Here is a 20,921-nt window from a genome sequence, read left to right on the forward strand (position 1 = left end):
TAATGGTATAACACTAGATTTTGAACTCATATGTGTGTATGAGTTAATCTTATTGGCGAAAATATAATCTAGATATAGAGCAAAAAAGTTTCTTACGATTTTCCCAAAGTTTTCTCAGAGTTTGAAAACTAGTTATTCAAATTTGGAAACAAAATCAACGCTGTTAAAAGTTTAAAACACAGACATTAGTCGACTAAGTCATATGTTCATTTGCCCAAGCTCTTTAAAAATAGCGCATTCAGAAAGTGAGTATTGGGTCAATCGACTGGTCATGATAGTTCAGTCATCTGATCTTATTTTATTCATTCATTATCAAAGTTAGTAGCATATAAGTCGCCTGATGATTTATCATTAGTCGTTTGACCACTTGGCCACTTATTATTTTTCAAAGTTTGATTCCAAAACTTAAATTTGTAACTTGAAAACTTATTTTAGACTTTATGAAAATATTTTCCATATTTAAAAAATAGGTCTCTAAGTCCATAATGTTTCCTAAGAGCTTCAATCTTCATTATTGAAATTCGAAGTACTTACATGAGACTTTAACAAGATAAAAAACTATCTAAGTGCCTAAGTCTTCATGTCGTACATCTTCAACGCTTTGTCCAAACTTTAACCAATTCTTCAATATGCTTTATATCCATCATGAATCATAGCTTCAAGTATCAACTTCATTCAAGCTCTTCAAACATAATCACTTGATTTCATAAAAACACTTGAGTCCTGAAACTTAACTTAAACAAACATGGTAAGTAACCTTGATTTGTTATAATCAAAACGAGATTAAGCCTTGTTAGGCCAACAATTTCTCCCTTTTTGATAATGACAAATACGGAGCAAAAATGAGAAAGCTTTAATAAGGCTCCCCTTTACAATAAACATATCCTAAACAAGTCATTGTATGAATATTAGAATTTTCAAAACTCATATCAGTATATATATATATCACGCTTTCAACAATGTCAACATATATCATGCTCTCATATCATGCTTTATTGAGTATAACTCCCCCTGAATGAACTATTTTTAATATTCAATAAGGTCATAAATTCATTCATAAGGTATACTTCTCAAAATTATGTGATTGTTGTATACAATCTCAACATATATAAGTAATCTCAATTTCATGTTCTCATTTTGAAAATATACTTCATGTTATACAATCTCAACATATATAAGTAATCTTAATTTCATGTTCTCATTTTTCAAATACTTCTCCCCCTTTTGACATCAACAAACAAGATTAACCAAGAGAAATATCATGCAAAACATCTTAGAACCAAAGATCAGAATTCAGTTCACAAGTACAAGGTCCAAATTCAGCATGCATTTCTCAAGTCAACCATCCGTCAAGATGTCCAATCCAGATATCCAACATTCAACATGCAAAAGATAATCAAGATAAATTGAAACAGCATGCAAAATAACATATCCAAAATAAACATTAAAAAGGAAGTAGCAAAAATACATAAATAAGAGAGCAGTGTTAAGAGCTGTAGCAACTCAAATATTACAACCCAAATTTGTTCAGTGAAATAAGAGATGAAAAACTAAGCATCACCGCCATCGTCAGTTTCCAAACCCTCTTCATCATCATCAGCCTCATCATCGCCATCACCTCCGGAGCTCGTCTCCATGGGAGCCTTCCCTCGTGATGAAGAAGATCCGCCCATATAGTTCTCAAGGTGTCTAAGCTGCTTATCAAAACCAGTATAGCTTGACTGAAGTGAACTAAAACCAGTGCGCATTTCACCACGAAAATCACTCGGCTACGAATTCATATGTTATTGATAAGTTTCAAACCATGAGGGAGCAATTTCTGCTGGTGGTGTAGCTTGTTGGGGTTTAGGAGCATGTTGCGGTGCTGGAGCCTGTTGTGGAGATGTAAGAACCCGACCCGAGATAGGTGTATTAAATAAATAAGAAAAAAGAAGGAAAATTGAAAAGGTAAAAATCAGCAGGGCTCGTCGATGAGGCTTCTTTTTTCGTCGACGAAGTCTCCTGTGCAGCTCGGCGATGAGATTCAGTAGCTCGTTGAAGAGGAGCACCAAGGGATTTTGGGAAATTCTGAAATCTTAGGCTCGTCGACGAATCCACCTTGACATCGATGAACTTCCTTCTTTGGCTCGTCGACGAGGACACCGTCTCGTCAATAAGGCTGGCTAGGTCAACCTTGCTATAAATATCTTGTGGCTTTGCTTAAGAGTTAAGAAACCAAAATTCTCTCTCTCTCTCTCTCTCTCTCTCTCTCTCTCTCTCTCTCTAAGATTTTGAGCCGTCTGTTACTCGAATCAATGATCTGACGTTGCTACGTGGATCAGGAGGAGAATCTCTTCCAGGATAGCGTTTCAAATCTTTGTTTTTAGGATTTTCGGGTTTTGACCCAAAATCGAGGCATGGGTCCGATTTCGTTTTCGTTTCGGTATATATGTAGTAGGGAGAATTATAGTGAAGTATAGTTCTTTGATGTTTAGGTTTTGAGAACTCGGTTTGTAGTTTTGGGGTCGTAGAGTTTGAGTTTTGGTATTCGGGGAAAGGTAAGAGGATTTTGTTTATATTAGTTATTTTTAAAATCTGAATCGGTAAAACTGTAGTTTACGATTCTACGTATGTTTTGGCTACTTATTCGAGAAAATCTATCGGGTGAAAATACGAGATTTTCAAGTTACAGTTTTGGGAAAAATTGGGAATTTCGTGTATCATCTCCGTTTCTGTTTGAAAATGTATGTTGTATAAACTGTGGTATCGAGATGACCGTACCTGTATTTGTATTAAACTATATTCTCGAATTGAAAATGATATGATTTTGTTGTATACCCAAATAAGTGTGGAATGAACTCTTAAATGTAAAATGTTCCAGGTTTGTGAAACAGCCATGACGACTAATCACCGTAAGATGAGAGGTATAGGAACTTGAGTTCCAGAATGTTCTAGGTTTTTTGAAATTGCCACGTCTCGGCTAAATACCATGGGTAAATGCCATGTATCGGCTAAATACCATGGGCAAACTCCATGTCTCGGCTAAATACCATGGGTAAACGCCATGTCTCGGCTACATACCGTGGACGAGAGTGTCCAACTCTATATTCGAGGGTGTGAAATACCACCTGTATACCGATTGGTCACCGATGGGTGTTTTGACACCATTTTAGTAACAATATCGCTGTGGAGCTTCGACTAATGCCATGTTATCGGGTGCTCCGTGTAATGTGGCCCGGCTTAGGCCGAAGAGTGTGATGACACTTACCATATGTTTGGTGAGATGTATACTGGAACTGCGTTGTGAAAATACTGGAACTGTATTGTGTTATGTTTTATGTCGAAATAACACTTATGTGCCATACACTGATATAAACTATTTCTTCCTTACTAAAAGGTGTCTTAGCCTGTCTATGGTATATACACCAAACCCTGAATTTTACAAAATTCCAATTTCTCAATTTAACCTAAAAAATACATTCATATCTAAGCTTATATTTTCAATAATTAAATAATCAACCCAAATAATACCTTTACCTTAGTTTTGGGATGGTACCCCAAAACCCCAAACTGAAATTCCGCTCCGCCTACGTTGTAGAGAATCTTCCCAGGAACCCTATGGTAGTTCCTGGTCATAAAAATAAGGCTTAACGGAGCAGAAATTGTAGAGAGAATGGCAAAAGGGTTCGTGGCTTTGAGAGAGGAGAGAAAGAATTTAATTTAAAAAAAAAATGAAACTCTCGGTTCTTTTATAACTTTCAGCATTGGCTAGAAAACCGTCGTCGATTTTCTCCCGCCTTAGCCAAAAATCCCTTTTTTCTTATTTCTTTTATCATTTTATTTTCTGGGTCTCTACATTCTCCCCTTCTTATAAAATTTTGTCCTCAAAATTTTCTATTTGTGCTATACTCCATCCTCTAAGAGAAAAAAAAATCTGCTACTTATTTTATTAATTACCCTCACTTGTGATAGAGGAATGCCGTGGTTACAACTAGGGTTCTAGGAGATTACAAATATATACATAAAAGAAAATTCTCCCAAAACTAAAAACACTATCTACCCTATAATCTAATCTATAATTCATATTTTAATTACTCTGCACTGAAATAAACAATACTGATTTTATCTAGATTGTTACCCCTAACTTCTACCTATCCCCACCAAACAGATGTGGGTACTTTTGTCATATCTCTTCCTCTAGCTCCCACGAGGCCTCCTCTAATGTGTGATTCCTCCACAGGACTTTCACTAATGGTATTTTCTTGGTGTGCAACTCTTGATCTTTTCTATCTAAGATCTACACTGGCGTCTCCTCATATGCTAATGTATCTCTAAGCTCTGTTTATGATCATGTGAGAGGGATTTGTGACGTATTTCCACAGTATGGAAACATGAAATACGTCATGTATTCTAGATAAAGCTGGTGCTAAAGCTATCTTGTAAGCTACTGGACCCACTCTTTCTAGTATCTCGAATGGGCCAATAAACCTAGGGCTCAACTTACCTTTCTTCCCAAATCTCATAGTTCCTTTATGTGGTGCTAGTTTCAAAAAAACTCGATCTCCCACATTAAACTCTAACTTTCAGAGGCGTGTATCTACATAACTTTTCTGCCGACTTTGAGCTGCACTGATCTTGTCTTTAATTAGTTGGACTTTATTGTACGCCTGCTGCACTAACTTTGGTCCGAAAACTCGCCTCTCACCCATTTCATCCTAGTGTAGTGGGGAAGGCTCCTCCTACCCTACAATGCCTCGTAAGGTGCCATCCTCTGGTCCCAAAACTTGCCTCTCACCCATTTCATCCCAGTATAGTGGAGAACGGCTCCTCCTACCATATAATGCCTCGTAAGGTGCCATCCTGATCCTGGCCTAATAGCTATTATTATATGCGAACTCAACCAGCGGCATATACCGATTCCAACTACCCCCAAAATCCAGCACATACGCTCGTAGCATATCCTCAAGTATCTGGATCGTCCTCTCTGTTTGCCCATCAGCTTGAGGATGAAATGTCATGCTGAATGACAATTGAGACCCCAAAGCCTCCTGTAAGCTCCTCCAAAATAGTGATATGAAGTGTAGGTTACGGTCTGAAACTATGGATACTGTCAGTACATAGAGTCGAACTATTTCCTGAATGTATATCTCTGCCAGTCTATTCATAGGGTAGCTGACTTTAATAGGTAGCGAGTGGGTAGTCTTCTTCAGCCAATCTATAATTACCAAAATGGCGTTCTAGCCATATAGCGCTGGCGGCAAACTTATGATAAAATCCATAAATATATGGTCCCACTTCCACTTGGGGATGTGGAGTGGCTGCAACTGTCCTGCCGGTCTCTGGTGCTCAACCTTAACTTGCTTGCACATCAAACACTGCTCCAAAAACTCAGCTATCTCTCTCTTTTCATACGACTCCACCAAAAAGATTCTCAAAGGTCCTGATACATCTTGGTGCTGCCAGGATGAACTGTGTAAAGGGATCTGTGAGCTTCCTAAAAAATAGCCCTCTTAATCTCATCATCTACAGGAATGCACAATCTAGTAAGGAATCTCAGTGCTCCATCATCTGATATAGTAAACTCCTCTCCCTATCCGTTCTGCACTTTATCTATCAGCACTACCAATTATGGGTCATTTCTATGAGCAGCTTTAATTCTCTCCTGCAAGTTAGGCTATAACACCAGGTTAGAAATGAATGCCTGGTGATCACCCTCCACCAGCTTTACGCCTAGCCTCTCCAAATCCATCTAAATGGGATACTGAATCTCTACTGCTGACATCGCTGCTCCCGCTGCTTTCTGGCTTAGTGCATCAACCACCACATTTGCTTTCCCTAAGTGGTAGCTAATCGTGCAATTATAATCATTAAAGAGCTCTAACCATCTTCTTTTCCTCATATTCAATTCTTTATGAGTGAAGAAATACTTTAAACTTTTATGATCAGTGAAAATATCACATTTCTCACCATAAAGATAATGCCTCCAGATCTTTAGGGCATACACCACTGCAGCTAGCACTAAATCATGTACTGGGTAATTCTTTTCATACTTTTTAAGCTGCTGAGAAGCGTAGGTAATAACTTTCCCATGTGGCATCAACACGCATCCGAGTCCCTTCTAGGATGCGTCACTATATATCATAAACCCATCCTCTCCTTAAGGAATAGATAATACCAGTGCAATAACCAGTCGTCGCTTCAATTCCTGGAAGCCCTACTCACAATCATCAATTCATTCAAATCTCACATTTTTTCTAGTGAGTCGTGTCAGTGGAACCGATAATTTGGAGAAGCCATCCACAAAAATGTCTATAATATCTTGTCAGACCCAGAAAACTTCTGACCTCCTGAACGTTCCTCGGTCTCACCTAATTCATCACTGCTTCTATTTTACTCAGATCAACTGATACGCCATCCCCGGAGATCACATGCCCGAGGAAAGTAACCTACCTCAACCAGAATTCATATTTCCTGAATTTAGCATATAACTTTTCTCCCTTAACACCTGCAAGACCAGCCTCAAATGACCCTCATGCTCCTCTAAACTCTTCAAGTAGACCAGCATATCATTAATAAATACCACAACAAACTGATCTAAGTACTGGTAGAACACCCGATTCATTAAATCCATAAACAATACTGGTGTATTAGTCAATGGCATTACCAAAAACTCGTAGTGCCCATACCTGGTTCGGAAAGCTGTCTTTGAAATGTCCTCTACTATAACTTTCACCTGGTGATATCCCAACCAAAGGTCAATCTTGGAGTAGACCTAGGTCCCCTGGAGCTGATTAAATAAATCATCAATTGTGGGAAGAGGATATTTATTCTTAACTATTACTTCATTTATTTCTCTATAATCGATGTACATCCTCATAGTCCCATCTTTTTTCTTCACAAACAAGACTGGTGCTCCCCAAGGCGACACGCTAGGCCTGATAAATCCTTTATCCATCAACTTCTGCAGTTGGGCTTTCAATTCTTTCAGTTTAGCTGGAGCTATTCTGTACGGCGCTTTAGATATTGGTGCCGACCTTAGTAGTAGATCCACGGTAAATTCAATCTCTCGGTCTGGTGGTAAGTTCCTCTAGAAACACATCTGGAAATTCTCTAACTATTGGAATGTTAGCTTGTTTCAGTTCTTCCCTTGGCAACTTTTTTATGTAAACAATATACCCTTGGCAACCACCCTGAAACAATCTCCTCACCTGAATAGCTGACACCAACTGTGGCGAGGCGTGCACATGTGAACCCATATATCTGAATTCTTGCTCACCTAGGGGTTTGAAAATCACTTCTCTTTTATGACAATCTATGCTAATGTGCTTAGCTGCCAGCCAGTCCATACCCAATATCACATTGAACCACAAGATCGGCTGGTAGTATTTTCTCCTAAATGCCTAATGGAAAATTTTTAAGCACCCTCCTACACCTCATTACTGATCCAGTCGACATGGCTACTAACAATTCAACATCTAACAATTGTGCCTCAATCCCAACTAATTTAGCATATCCCAATGACACGAAAGAATGGGTGGCACCTGTGTAAAAAAAAACAACAATTTTATATGGTAAAGTAGTAAGAATACTTGTCACGATGTCTCCAGCAACCTCAGCATCTCCCGATGTCAATGCATAAACCCTTGTTAGTGTTGTGTTCCTCTGCTGGCCTCCACGAGGTGCCTGGTAACCACCCCAGAACGGTCTGTGAGCTGGTGCAAGAGTCGGCGATCCCTAATATGACCAAGCCCTATGACCGGGTCTTTCACACCGATAGCAGACATTTTCTCCCATTCTACATTCACCCAAATGTCTCCGGCCACATCTAGGATAGGTGGGATAAGTCTTCTCAACCTGAAACCCTTGGTGTCCTATCATCTGCCTCTGGCCTCCACTGAATCGGTCTCCCCTCCATAGGCCCCGGCTAGGACCTACCTGGAAACCTGGAGGCATGGGCCTTTTCCTCTGGCTCGGTACTCCCACATATTTCTATTCGCTCTCCTCTATTACTATGGCTTTGTCTACCAATTTAAAGAAGTCCTACATCTTTAGAACCGCCACTTGCTTATATATATATATATCCTCTCAAACCTGTCTCGAACATCCTGGCCTTCTTAGCTTCATATGGCACTATATATAGAGAAAATCGTGATAGCTCGATAAATTTTTCCACATACTATTGAACTGTCAATGACCCCAGAGTCAAACTCAAAAACCCCTGCACTTTAGTCTCTCTGATAATGACAGGAAAATATCTATCAAGGAATATCTCTCTAAACCGACTCCAGGTCATAAGCTCTGGTATGGGTCTCTACTCCTCCAATAATTTCATGGTCGTCCATCATCTCTCAGCCTCACTTGACAATTTGTACGTGGCATAGAGGACCCTCTGCTCATCGATGCAGTGAAGCACTGCCAGTACTTTCTCCATCTCCCACATCCAGTTCTCAGCAACTGCAAGATCAGCTGCTCCAAATAATGCGGGAGGGTTCATCTTCGTGAACTTTTCTATGGTACACCCTTAGGTTACAGACGAGCCTCCCTGCACCCTAGAGCTCCATGCAATCTCATCCATGACCTGCTAAGTTACGCTGCGTAAAACAGCATCTGAGTCCCCGCCGCCCATGCTAGAAGGCCCTGCTCCATCATCGCTACTAGTGTGAGCACCACTACCTCCAGGATCCATCCTGTAATAACACCAAATTATTCTTGGAGCTCCATGCAATATCAGTCATGACCTGATGAGTTACATTGTGTAAAACAAAATCTGAGTCCCCGCCGCCCATGCTAGAAGGCCCTGCTCCATCATCGCTGCTAGCATGAGCACTACTACCTCCAGGATCCATCTTGCAATAACACCAAATTATTCTAAGAATCCGAACCTCATAATACTATCCCTACTTTCATCTAACTAAAATGCCCTCATACTATCTATTACTAATTTAAGGTCTAGTCCTATCAGATGGAAATAGAAATCAATGATAGTTTACTATGGTTTTCCTAAAATCGTCACCCCAAGGAAAACACAGAAACCACCCCGAAGTTCCTGCTTCCAAACTGCAGAATAGAACCCTAAATTCTACCATATTTTCCCAACATTAACTCACTGATATCATGTTCTATCCTTCTCAAAATTGCATTCCTATATTCTAGTATTTTTTTTTTCCGCTGTACACTAGAGTCTACAAAACCTAGCGACCTAAGCTCTGATACCAAAATATAACGACCTCAAAATTCATACCATTTTATATATATATATATATATATATATATATATATATATGTATATTGATAATCCTTTTACTCTGATACCCCTATAATGACTACTGGAAACACCTATGTAGCAGAAAACATAAAACTATACAACCATTATTATAATACCAGAATTTAGTATTATCCCCAAAATATATATACGTAACTACACATCTTCCCAGCAACATCTACCAAAATACAAACCCTGAATGCTACTAAAAAATACGTCCCCCTAAAAACACTTACCCTAAAAACAGGGCAATGTAAATGACCTCTCTATCTCCGAGCCTGATCTTCTCGTCTAGTTGGATCATTTGAAAAATGTTAAATTACTGGGATGAGAAAACTCTCAGTAAGAAGAAATATGCTATTACCAGTGTGTGGCTATTGAGTTTACAAGAATAATACACTGACAATTAACTGAAACTGAGATAACATGTAAAATATAGTACTATATAACTCACACCTATGTGGTTTAACATACAAATGTTTCTGAACTTACTATTTAATCATACTTTATAATCTATAGGTAAGTCTGATAATTTCTGTAAATCTACATATATATATATATATATATATATATATATATATATAACTTTGAAACCTCTCTAGAAAATTGTATGTCATGATTTAACCCCTCATGACAAAGTTGTGCGGCCCGTCGGTGGGACTTAACACTGGTTGGTCTATCATGATAAGTCAACTAAAACTCTATCAATCATATGACTGGCCTCCTTAACCCAGAATACTGGGGAGCCTGCAATCCCTCAAAAGGTACGGTAACTAACCTCCTCGCCTTCAAATCGGCCATGTCAACCCAGACCCTTAGGGAGCCTGCAATCCCTCGAAGGCACGATTGACTAAAATCCACACACTATCTGAGATATGTGGTTGCACTTTGATTTGAAATAGTTACAGTACCATGTTCTACTGATTGAACTGATTTATCAGGGATCTGATACTGTATAATAATATTCTATACATATATATATCTTACTATTTTACCGTGATTCTATTTCTGCTGAAATATCCATAACGTTGTAATAATTGATCTGAACATACTGTGTAATCTGAATAATCTGTAATATCTGAATATTTGAATACTGAATGTCTGAATAATCTGAATATCTAAATAATTTGAATGTTATGGTTCTGAAATCTGTATATCATGGTATTCTGAAGAAAAAAAATGTTGTAAAATATATGTTTCTGTATATATACTATAAATCATGATAATCTAATAACTGTTGTACTGGTCTGATATTAACTTATGCCACACTACTAAAATAAATAGATATCCCATATCTTGAAATCTATATATTCTGATAATAAAAATAATTTATGATCTGAATAATAATCTTGAAAATCATTTAATTTAATATCTGTAACCATCTGAAATACATATACCAGAATACATATACTTTACTGATAAAAACTCCTAATTTAACTAACATAGCATATTTCTCTTACCTAGCTAACTGAACTCGCCTACTGATTCTAACACATGCCCACGACGTTCATTATTCCATAATCTTGAGTTCCTAAGGACACCCACTAAAAATCCTTAGTTTGTCTACGGTATATGCACCAAACCTTGAATTTTACAAAATCCCAATTTCTCAATTTAACCTCAAAAATACATTCACATCTAAGCTTTTATCTTCAATTATTAAATAATCAACCCAAAAACACCCAAATAACACCCTTACCTCAGTTTTGGGATGGTATCCCAAAACCTCAAACTGAAATTCTACTCCACTTACATTGTAGAGAATCTTCCCAGGAACCCTATGTTGGTTCCTGATCATCAAAATAAGGCTTAATGGAGCAGAAATTGTAAAGAGAAGGGAGAAGGGTTCGTGGGTTTAAGAAAGGAGAGAGAGAATTTGATTTTGTTTAAAAACGAAGCTCTCGGTCCTTTTATAACTTTCAACACTGGCTAGAAGACCATCGCCGATTTTCTATGCTTCTTAGAAAACCAAGCCAGTATAGAGATGACACCCTATGAGGCTTTGCAAGGTCGCTGATGTCAATCTCTGTTGTATTGGGATGAGGTAGGCGAGTGGCAGATTTTGGGACTGAAACTGATTTAGCAGACGTCTGCAAAGGTCGAGCTTATCAAGGAAAGAATCAGAGTAGCCCAGATTTGACAGAAGGGTTATGCAGATACTCACCGACGGGAGTTAGAGTTTGAGGTAGGGGATATGATATTCCTAAGGTTCGCCTTGATGAAAGTGATGATGAGATTTGGGAAGAAGGGGAAGTTAAGCCCTCTATATATTGGTCCATTTGAGATCTTGGAAAGGATAGGTTCAGTTTCTTATTGAGTGGCGTTACCCCTAGCATTATCTAGAGTTCATGACGTGTTTCACGTGTTAGTGCTAAGGAAGTACGTGTTAGACCCTTCGCACATGCTAAGTTATGAACCTCTGGAGATCGATGATGCGTTAGCATATGAGCAGGTACCGGTTCAGATTCTGGATTAGAAGGTACAGAAGCTACATACTAAGGAGATACCATTAGTGAAACTATGTAGGTTAGAGGTACAACCGTTAGATGATGAACTAGCAGTGGCTACACCATCAGGGTCTGTAGTCGTATGTAGTAAGGTGATTCGGGATTTCCCAGTAGACATTCATGGGAGAATATTACCAGTTAGCCTAATTGTGTTTGATATGCATAACTTTGATATCATTATAGGGATGGATTTTCTATATGCTAATTACAGCAGTATCGATTGCCACAGGAGCGAGGTAGTAATTAGGCCTTTCGGGGAGTAGGAATTCAAGTTTTATTGGGGTTTTTGTGTGTTCTGCACCATAAATCCTTTCAACTATTTAGGCGAGGGGGTTACTTTTGGAGGGATGTCAGGGGTGCCTGACATTTGTAAAAGAAACGCTGAGAGAAGAACTAAGTTAGAGGAGATTCCCGTAGTAAGTGAGTTCCTAGATGTGATTCCAGAGGACTTGTCGGGATTGCCTCCTAATCGTGAGGTGGAGTTCGCTATAAAGTTGACTCCGGGCATGACACCGATATCGAAAGCTCTATATCGTATGGCTCTAACAGAATTGAGGGAATTGAGGAGCAACTATAGGAGCTACTAGATAAGGGTTACATCCGACTGAGTGTTTCACCCTGGGGAGCACCGGTACTGTTCGTGAAGAAGAAGGATGGGTCGATGAGGATGTACATTGACTACAAAGAGATTAATAAGGTGACAGTGAAAAATAAATACCCGTTACCTAGAATTAGATATTTTTTTGACCAACTACAAGGCACACAGGTCTTCTTTAAGATCAATCTATGATCCGAGTATCACTAGCTAAAGGTGAAATCGGAGGATGTACCGAAGACAACTTTCTGAACCCGGTATGGCCATTACGAATTTTTGGTTATGTCGTTCGGCTTGACGAATGCTCCTGCCAAATTCATGGACCTGATGAACAGGGTGTTCCATGAGTACATAGATAGGTTCATGGTGGTGTTCATCGATGACATTCTAGTCTATTTAAGGAGCCCAATAAAGCATGAGACTCATATGAGATTGGTTCTTCAGGTACTCAGGGAGAAGAAGTTATTTTCTAAATTGAAGAAATGCGAGTTCTGGCTAGAACATGTTGCATTTTTAGGGCATGTAGTGTCCAAGGAAGGAATATCAATGAATCTGAGCAAAGTAGAGGCGGTAGGTTGCTAGGCAAGACCAAGGAACGTGCATAAGGTTCAGATTTTCTTGGCTCTAGCCGGGTATTATCTTTAGTTCATCGAGGGCTTTTCTAAACTCTGAAGTCTCCTGACACAGCTTACGAGGAAGAATAGTATATTTGAGTGGACTGGGGAGTGTGAACAGAGTTTTCAGGAGCTGAAGCAACGTTTAGTTACTGCTTCAGTATTGACCATTCCGTTAGGGAATGATGGCTATGTGATTTACAGTGATGTATCCCAGAAGGGACTTGGGTGTGTCTTGATGTAACGGGGTAAGGTTATCGCTTATGCTTCTCACCAACTCAAGGAGTATGAGAGGAACTACCCTATGCATGACTTGGAGCTTGTAGCTGTTGTTTTTGCATTAAAGATCTGGCGGCACTACCTATATGGTGGAAGGTGCAAGATCTTTACGGATTATAAGAGTCTCAAATACTTCTTCACCCAAAAGGAGTTGAATATGAGGCAATGCAGATGGCTTGAACTGATTAAAGACTATGACTGCACCATTAGTTACCACCTAGGAAAAGCTAATGTGGTAGCCAATGCATTGAGTTGGAAGTCAGTGGACGCGTCGGTCTTAGCAGTTGTTATGTAGCCTCAGATCATGATGGATCTGGAGAGGTTGGGAGTGGAATTGGTAAAGGAGGATCCATAGGGATTCATTGCCAGTTTAGTTATTCAGCCAGCTTTACAAGAGAGAATCAAAGCTGCCCAGAAGGAAGATGCAGAGCTGATAGAGGTTATGGAAGGGGTTCATAATGGTTTAAAGCTGGATTTCAATATCTCAGGTGATGGGGTATTGAGATTCCATACCAGGATTTATGTACCGAATGACGCTGATATTAAGCGGGTCATTCTAGAGGAGACACATTGTTTGCTCTACATAGTACATCCAAGGAGTATGAAAATGTACAGAGATTTGAGGGAATCTTTCTGTTGGTCTAACATGAAAAGAGAGATCGCCTGTTTCATAGAGCAGTGCCTGACATGTCAACAGGTTAAGGCAAAGCACCAAAGGCCAGCAGGATCACATCAGCCACTTGACATTCCTAAGTGGAAGTGGGAGTATATCTTAATGGATTTTGTATCGGGGTTACCTGTAGTGGTGCATAGACAGAATGTCATCTGGATTGTAGTCGATCGACTGACAAAGACTGCACACTTTATTCCTATTAAAGTCAGCTATTCCATGAATAGGTTGATAAAGCTATATGTGCAAGAGATTGTACGACTCCATGACATCCCTGTTTCTATTGTTTCTGATCGATACCCACGATTTAATTCTCATTTGTGGAAGAGTTTGCAGGATGCCTTGGGATCATAGCTCACATTTAGTACATCGTTTCACCTGTAGACGAATGGACAATCCGAGAGGACTATTCAGACACTAGAGGATATGCTGCGGGCATGTGTGCTGGATTTTGGAGACAATTGGATCTACCGCTCATAGAATTTGCGTATAATAATAGTTACCAAGCCATTATAGAGATGGAAACCTATAAGGGTTTGTATGGTCGCCGGTGTTAATCTCCGTTGTACTGGGATGAGGTAGGCAAGCAGCAGATTTTGGGACCAGAACTAATTCAGCAGACCTCTGCAAGGTCGAGCTTATCAGGGAAAAAATCAGAGCAGCCCAGAGTTGACAGAAGAGTTATGCAGATACTCACCAACGGGAGTTAGAGTTCGAGGTAAGGGATATGATATTCTTGAGGATCGCTCCAATGAAAGGGGTGATGAGGTTTGGGAAGAAGGGGAAGTTAAGCCCTCGGTATATTGGTCCATTTAAGATCCTGAAAAGGATAGGTTTAGTTGCTTATTGAGTGGTGTTACCCCGAGCACTATCAAGAGTTCATGACGTGTTTCACGTGTTAGTGCTGAGGAAGTACGTGTCAGACCCTTCGCACGTGCTAAGTTATGAACCTCCGGAGATCGGTGATGTGTTAGCATACGAGGAGGTATCAATTCAAATTCTGGATCAGAAGGTACAGAAGTTGTGTACTGAGGAGATACCATTAGTGAAAGTCTTGTGGTGTAACCATGCAGTAGAAGAGGCCTCATAGGAGTTACAGTCTGAGACACATCAGAAGTATCCTCAGTTATTCAGAGATGTTCAGAGCTAGATAGGTAAGCAGAATGGTAAGTTATTCGTTTGTGTATATGTTTAATAGATGAGGTTTGTTCAGGTTCAGAGTATGTATGGTCTCCGAGAGAGTCTTGTATGGATATTGTAATCTCCCGAAACATTATGTGTAGCCACGGTATTCCTCTGCCATAATATAGGGCAGGTAATAAATTTAGGACAGGGCTGCTATGTGGGTGGCTGTTGGCTCTTTCTAGAGTTAGAGCAGTGGTAGCTCAGATGATGTGAAAGAAAACAGTAAGCAAATTTCGAGGATGAAATTTTTATAAGGAGGGGAGATTGTAGAGACTCGAACCCGTAAAATAAGGAAAATAACTAAGAAAATGAAAAAATAGGTCTTTCAGCAGGCTTCATCGACGAACTCCATGTTCTCGTCGACGAAGGTCGTTCTAAAGTTCGTCGATGAAATTTAGAGCTTCATTGATGAAGAGATCCAGAACGTCCAGAAAATATTTGGCTTAGGGTTTGTCAACGAGTCCCTTCCTTCATTGACGAATGGCCTTGTGTGGCTCGTCGATGAAGTCGTCATTTCGTCGATGAATTTGACCGGTCAATGGGTCTATAAATAGGATATTTTGTTTGCTTCTTTATTAAGAAAATTAATTCCTCTATTTCTCTCTCTAGAACTCATGCCCAATGTCTCTTTATCTCTTCGATCTTTTGCCATTTGTTGGCCGTTTCAATGATCGGAAGGCCGTTTCAATGATCGGAAGTTACCACGAGGATCAGGGAGCGAATATCTACAAATTTAGGAGAGTAGATTCTTGATCTTAGTTTTCGAGCGTCTCAAGTGTTTTTCAGGAAATAAGTAAGCAGATTTATTTGGAAAATTTAACCATGTGAAATTGCCGATTTTTTTTTTTTTTGGTTTTATGGTTTTGGTAAAAACTAGGGTTTTAAGGCATGGCCTCCATTTTTCTAAAAACTTATTTCTTTGAATTAAACCTAAAGTAGGAGGTGCTTGAAACCCTTATTTTCAATTTAAACTATATTTTACAAACCATATACTATACTAATGCTTTTTAAACCAAATGAGTGTGGTATGAGATGTTAAATGGAAATATACTAAACTGAGAAATATAACTATAAGATATGGGAACTGGAGTTCAAAATTTTTATCAAAAAATGTAGAAATGAGATGCCGGTTATATACCGAGATATGTATGTACCAAGGTTAAACCGAGAGTTGTGTGTGCCGGTTTATACCAACGAATGAATGAATGAATGAATAAATAAATAAATGAATTGTGAAAAATACTGGAACTGCTTAAATGTTTTTTGAATGAAAACATGTTATTGTGCTTTCGATATAAATTGTATATATGATATATGAACCGCTTAAGAAAGCTTGTTACCGGGAAAGCACGGTACCATTGCTAGCATAAGGTATAGTGCAACCACACTTCTTGAGTGTGGGTATTGAACTAGTCAACTTGGTAAGAAGGGCCACTGGTTGATTAAGGACCAGGGTAGTGTGGGCTAAGTTGGACTGGAGAAAGTAGTGTGACTAGCCTGGTGACCCCAGGTCTAGATTGGAGCATTATAAATGCACAACCCGTGTCATGAGGGAAGTAAATGTTGTAGTTATGATGTTTCAAAGCTGAGATGAGTTCGTTATGCATATACATGATTTAAAAATAAAATGGGCAAAGTTAAAGCTTAAAGTACCGAGCCAAGGGATGGTACAACGTATGGGCCTGTACCCTACCCCAACCTCAAGAACTCTCACTTGTAATAAGTCGTACAATCTTACGTAGGAATCATGTATATATATGTATATATGTGTATATATATATATATATATATATATATTCTATATTACAGGTTTGTGAATGATTTAAATGTGTAATTGATTTCTATTGGAATAAACTCATGTAGTCACACACTGATGTAATATGATCTACCTTACTGAGAAGTGTCTCCCCCCAATATACAAATCTTGTTTCCAGTTAGAAACTCTAGTAAGTTTTATTAGATGATATATGTTTATGTTTTTTGCTGTGCATGAATGTGAAGTTCAGTTTGAAACACCCGATTTTCCTTATTTGGGCGGGTAGTATATGTGTGGTATTAGAGATATGCATGTTATGTAGATATAGTAGCACTCCGGGCCCACCTAGAGGGCCGGGGTGTTACAGAGTCTATGGTCATTATTAAGCTCTACTCAGATCAAGAAAAACATGCACATACAATTGAACTAAAAACATTACAACTGAAATATGTCTTCACTCTTTGCTATTTAATTTCCATGTAACAAGGCAGGTGATATATGCTTTAAGAACCTCATGGCTTTCATATTGTAATGACCATTTGTGCCTTCTGAAATATAAGTCTATTTATGCACTAAATGCACAAATGAGATACATATGATTTGTCATTATCTTCTTGAGACATTTGATTGATTTTACTTACAAGTTCATCAATAACTAAGTCTTTTTCTTTTTCAACTGATTTTGATGATTCTAGTTGGTTCATTAACATTTCATTTTGTTCTCTTAGTGTGATGTTTCTCTTGGATACTTTTATGAACCTTTTATGCAATGAGAATAATTTAGCTTGAATTTCGCTATTTGAAGGCATACTCTCACATAAGTCATTACACGATTCATCACTAGATTTAGAAAATGAGGTTGAATAGGAATTTACCTCGTCGTTTCTCACAATGAAGCACAGGTTGGCAATCTTTTGATCACTTGAGCTTGAGTCATCCCAAGTCATTGCTTTCATTGCTTTCTTTTTCTTCTTTTTGGCATCTTTCTTGAGCTGTGGACAATCAGGCTTTATATGTCCTAATTTCTTACAGTTATAGCAAGTAAGGGGTTCATTTTTTGTTTCTTTCTTACTTGTTTCACCCTTGTTTGTTTTTGATCCCCTGAATTTTCTAGCAAATCTTTTATTCTTTTTAAATAATTTTCCTAGACATTTAGTGAATATGGCTAGATCTTCGTCGTCTACTTCACTGCTTCTTCCTCACTTGAGCTTTCTTTTGAGGCTTTAAGAGCTATTGACTTCTTTTGTTTACTACCCCCAATAGCTCTTTAATTTATTGCCATCTCATACGTGAGAAGCGATTCTATAATTATATCTAAGGAAGTACTTTTCAAATTTCTACCTTCAGTTATGGTAGTGGGCTTAGGTTCCCAAATAGATGGAAGTCCTCTAAAGATTTTTCTAATCATTTCATATGTGGAGTAGTTCTTACCTAGTGCATTAAATGAATTAATTATGTGGGTGAACCTAGTATACATACTAGTGATAGACTCCTCAGGGTTCATCCTAAAAGCCTCATATTCACTGGTGAGCAAGTCAATCTTGTTATCCCTCACATCAACCGTTTCTTCATAAGTTACTTCAAGCTTATCCCGGATTTATTTAGTTGATTTACATTCCATTATTCTATTGAATTCGTTGGCATCTAATATAGTGCATTCATTGCACTTGAATTTATCTGTAGCATCTTCATATTAGTGTCATTCAATTCTTTTTCTTCTTTAGGGATTTCCTTATTGTCTACACTCTTTATGGGAATAAGGTCATCATGTGTGACTACTTTCTAGACCTTCCAATTCATAGTTTGCAAGAATATCCTCATACGTTGTTTTTAGAAGGTGTAGTTTACACCGTAGAAAATAGGAGGTCTAGATGATGATTGGCCTTCAACAAAGAGGATATACCTATGTGTGCCATACGGATCTTTATGTAGCTATTTGTTAAGTTTTACTACAACCTACGCTCTGATACCAATTGAAATTAAAGATGTATTCCTAAGAGGGGGGTGAATTGGGTAATTAAAAATTTATTAGCGAAATTTTAGTTTAGTTTTACCCTTTTAATTTAGATTACCACAATTACACAAACACAGGAATCAAATTAGCGACCATAATATACTAATAGCAATCCTAGATATATATGAATATGTTAACGAAAATTGTTGGCCTTACAAGGCTTAAAATCTTGTTATCTTATTTTGATGCTAACAAACAAGTAAAATTTAATGTATTTGTGTGAGTAATGATATTTCAAGGGTCATATATAAGAAAGCAAGGTCAAAGTGCTCACAAGGATCAAATGAAGCTTAAAAGAGTCGAAGCATGGATTTAAAGATGATATATTAAACCTTGAAGAATATGAGGTCATGCATGATTTGTTGAAAGCCAAAGAATGTTTAAAGTCAAAAGAGCCAAAGAAAAGTAAAGTGAGAGAGCTCAAAGAATATTAAAGCTTGAAGACCAAGAAAGAGCCAAAGCGAGCATGAAGACTTGAGCATTTAGAATGTTAATGTCTTAGAAGTCTCATGTAAGTGCTTTAATATTTAAAATATCGTTTGAAATATTATAAAGCTCTTACATTAACTTCTTGGACATCGATACCTTTTAAAATACTTAGAAAATATTTTTATAAGGTCAAAAATTATTTTAAAAAGGTTAGAATCATTTTTGGAATGAAAAGCACCAAAAAGAGTTTTTCCAAATACTCTCAATTTTTATATATCCGAATTGAGGTGAATTTTTATCTATCAAAAACTATTTATTTTAAAAAGTGTTCAACATTAAAGTTGTAGGATTTTCTCTTAGCTTTCTTTTGACACCAAGAACACCAAATTTGAAGTTATATAAAAAAAGGTATGAGCAAAATACTGAAGCAGGGTCACAACTGTCAACCATCTAAACACTGTTCATGGGAGGAATTTCAGCTGACTGAACAATACACAGAACCACTTCAGATGTCTAAACTCGACACTTCAGACGTCTGAAGATTTTTTGGGACAAATCTGAAACATGCAGTAGCTGTTCAGACGTCTGAACTCGATACCTTAAAGATATGAACCTGACACCTCAGACGTCTGAACCCTCTCTTCAAACATCTGACCCTGTGTCCAGTTCATTTTTTAAAGGGTTTCAGGAACTTTAGATGACTGAACTCGACTCTTCAATCATCTGAACACTGTTCAACGGCCAAATTTTTAAAAATCTAACATTTTAAATAATAGCCGTTTTGAGCTCCAAATTTTCTAACAACTTGGAAAACTCTCTAAGGAAAATTTAGCAACAAGGAAACTTGTTTGAAAGCCTATAAATACATGGTTTTGCAAATCAAAATACATCCAAGAATTGAAAAATCAGTTTTGAGAAGCTAAAAGTACTCTTGGTCTTCCAAAGTTCTCTTACTCACTCATTGCAAATCTCTTTTTCTAAGATATTCTGAAGTGATAATCCTTCCTCCTCTAAATTCCCACTGCTAATCCTCATCTAAGAAGGATATTGGTGAATTCTAAACTTGAACTTCATTCTATTTCATATTGGTATTTTACATTGAAGTATATAGTGCTGAAATTGTACTAACTTGCTCTTTGAGAGAGTATACTTGTACGCAGATCTTATCTTGTGTTTCTTGTAATTCTTTGATGTTCCAAGGATTGTTTGGATCGTTGGTTAAGTAAGGGGATATTACTTAGAGAGGCGGGCTCTAGCCTAAAGGAGTGACCGAACGAGGGGACATCATTTGGAGAGGCAGGCTCTAGCCTAAGTGAAGGAGTGTTTGAGCGTGGGGTATCACTTGTGAAGGTTTTGTTCCACCCGCCAACGGAACAGGTTTAGTGAATCCTTTGGTGGTTTGCCAAAGGTGAGGATGTAGGCTGGGTATAAGCCGAACCTCGTAAAAATCCCCGTCTCACTCTCTCTTTTCCTATTCTTTATTTTTAGTCCATATACAACTGTGTGGATGTTTTAAATTTCTAAATTATACATACTACGTATATTTGGAAATCAAGTAAACTTAAAGTTCAATTTTGATTTGGGTTGTGGAAATCGAAAGGGAGTACATTGGTTATACCATATCTTCCGGA

The sequence above is a fragment of the Malania oleifera genome, chromosome 8 (genome assembly GCF_029873635.1).
Source record: "Malania oleifera isolate guangnan ecotype guangnan chromosome 8, ASM2987363v1, whole genome shotgun sequence".
Taxonomy (NCBI): Eukaryota; Viridiplantae; Streptophyta; class Magnoliopsida; order Santalales; family Ximeniaceae; genus Malania; species Malania oleifera.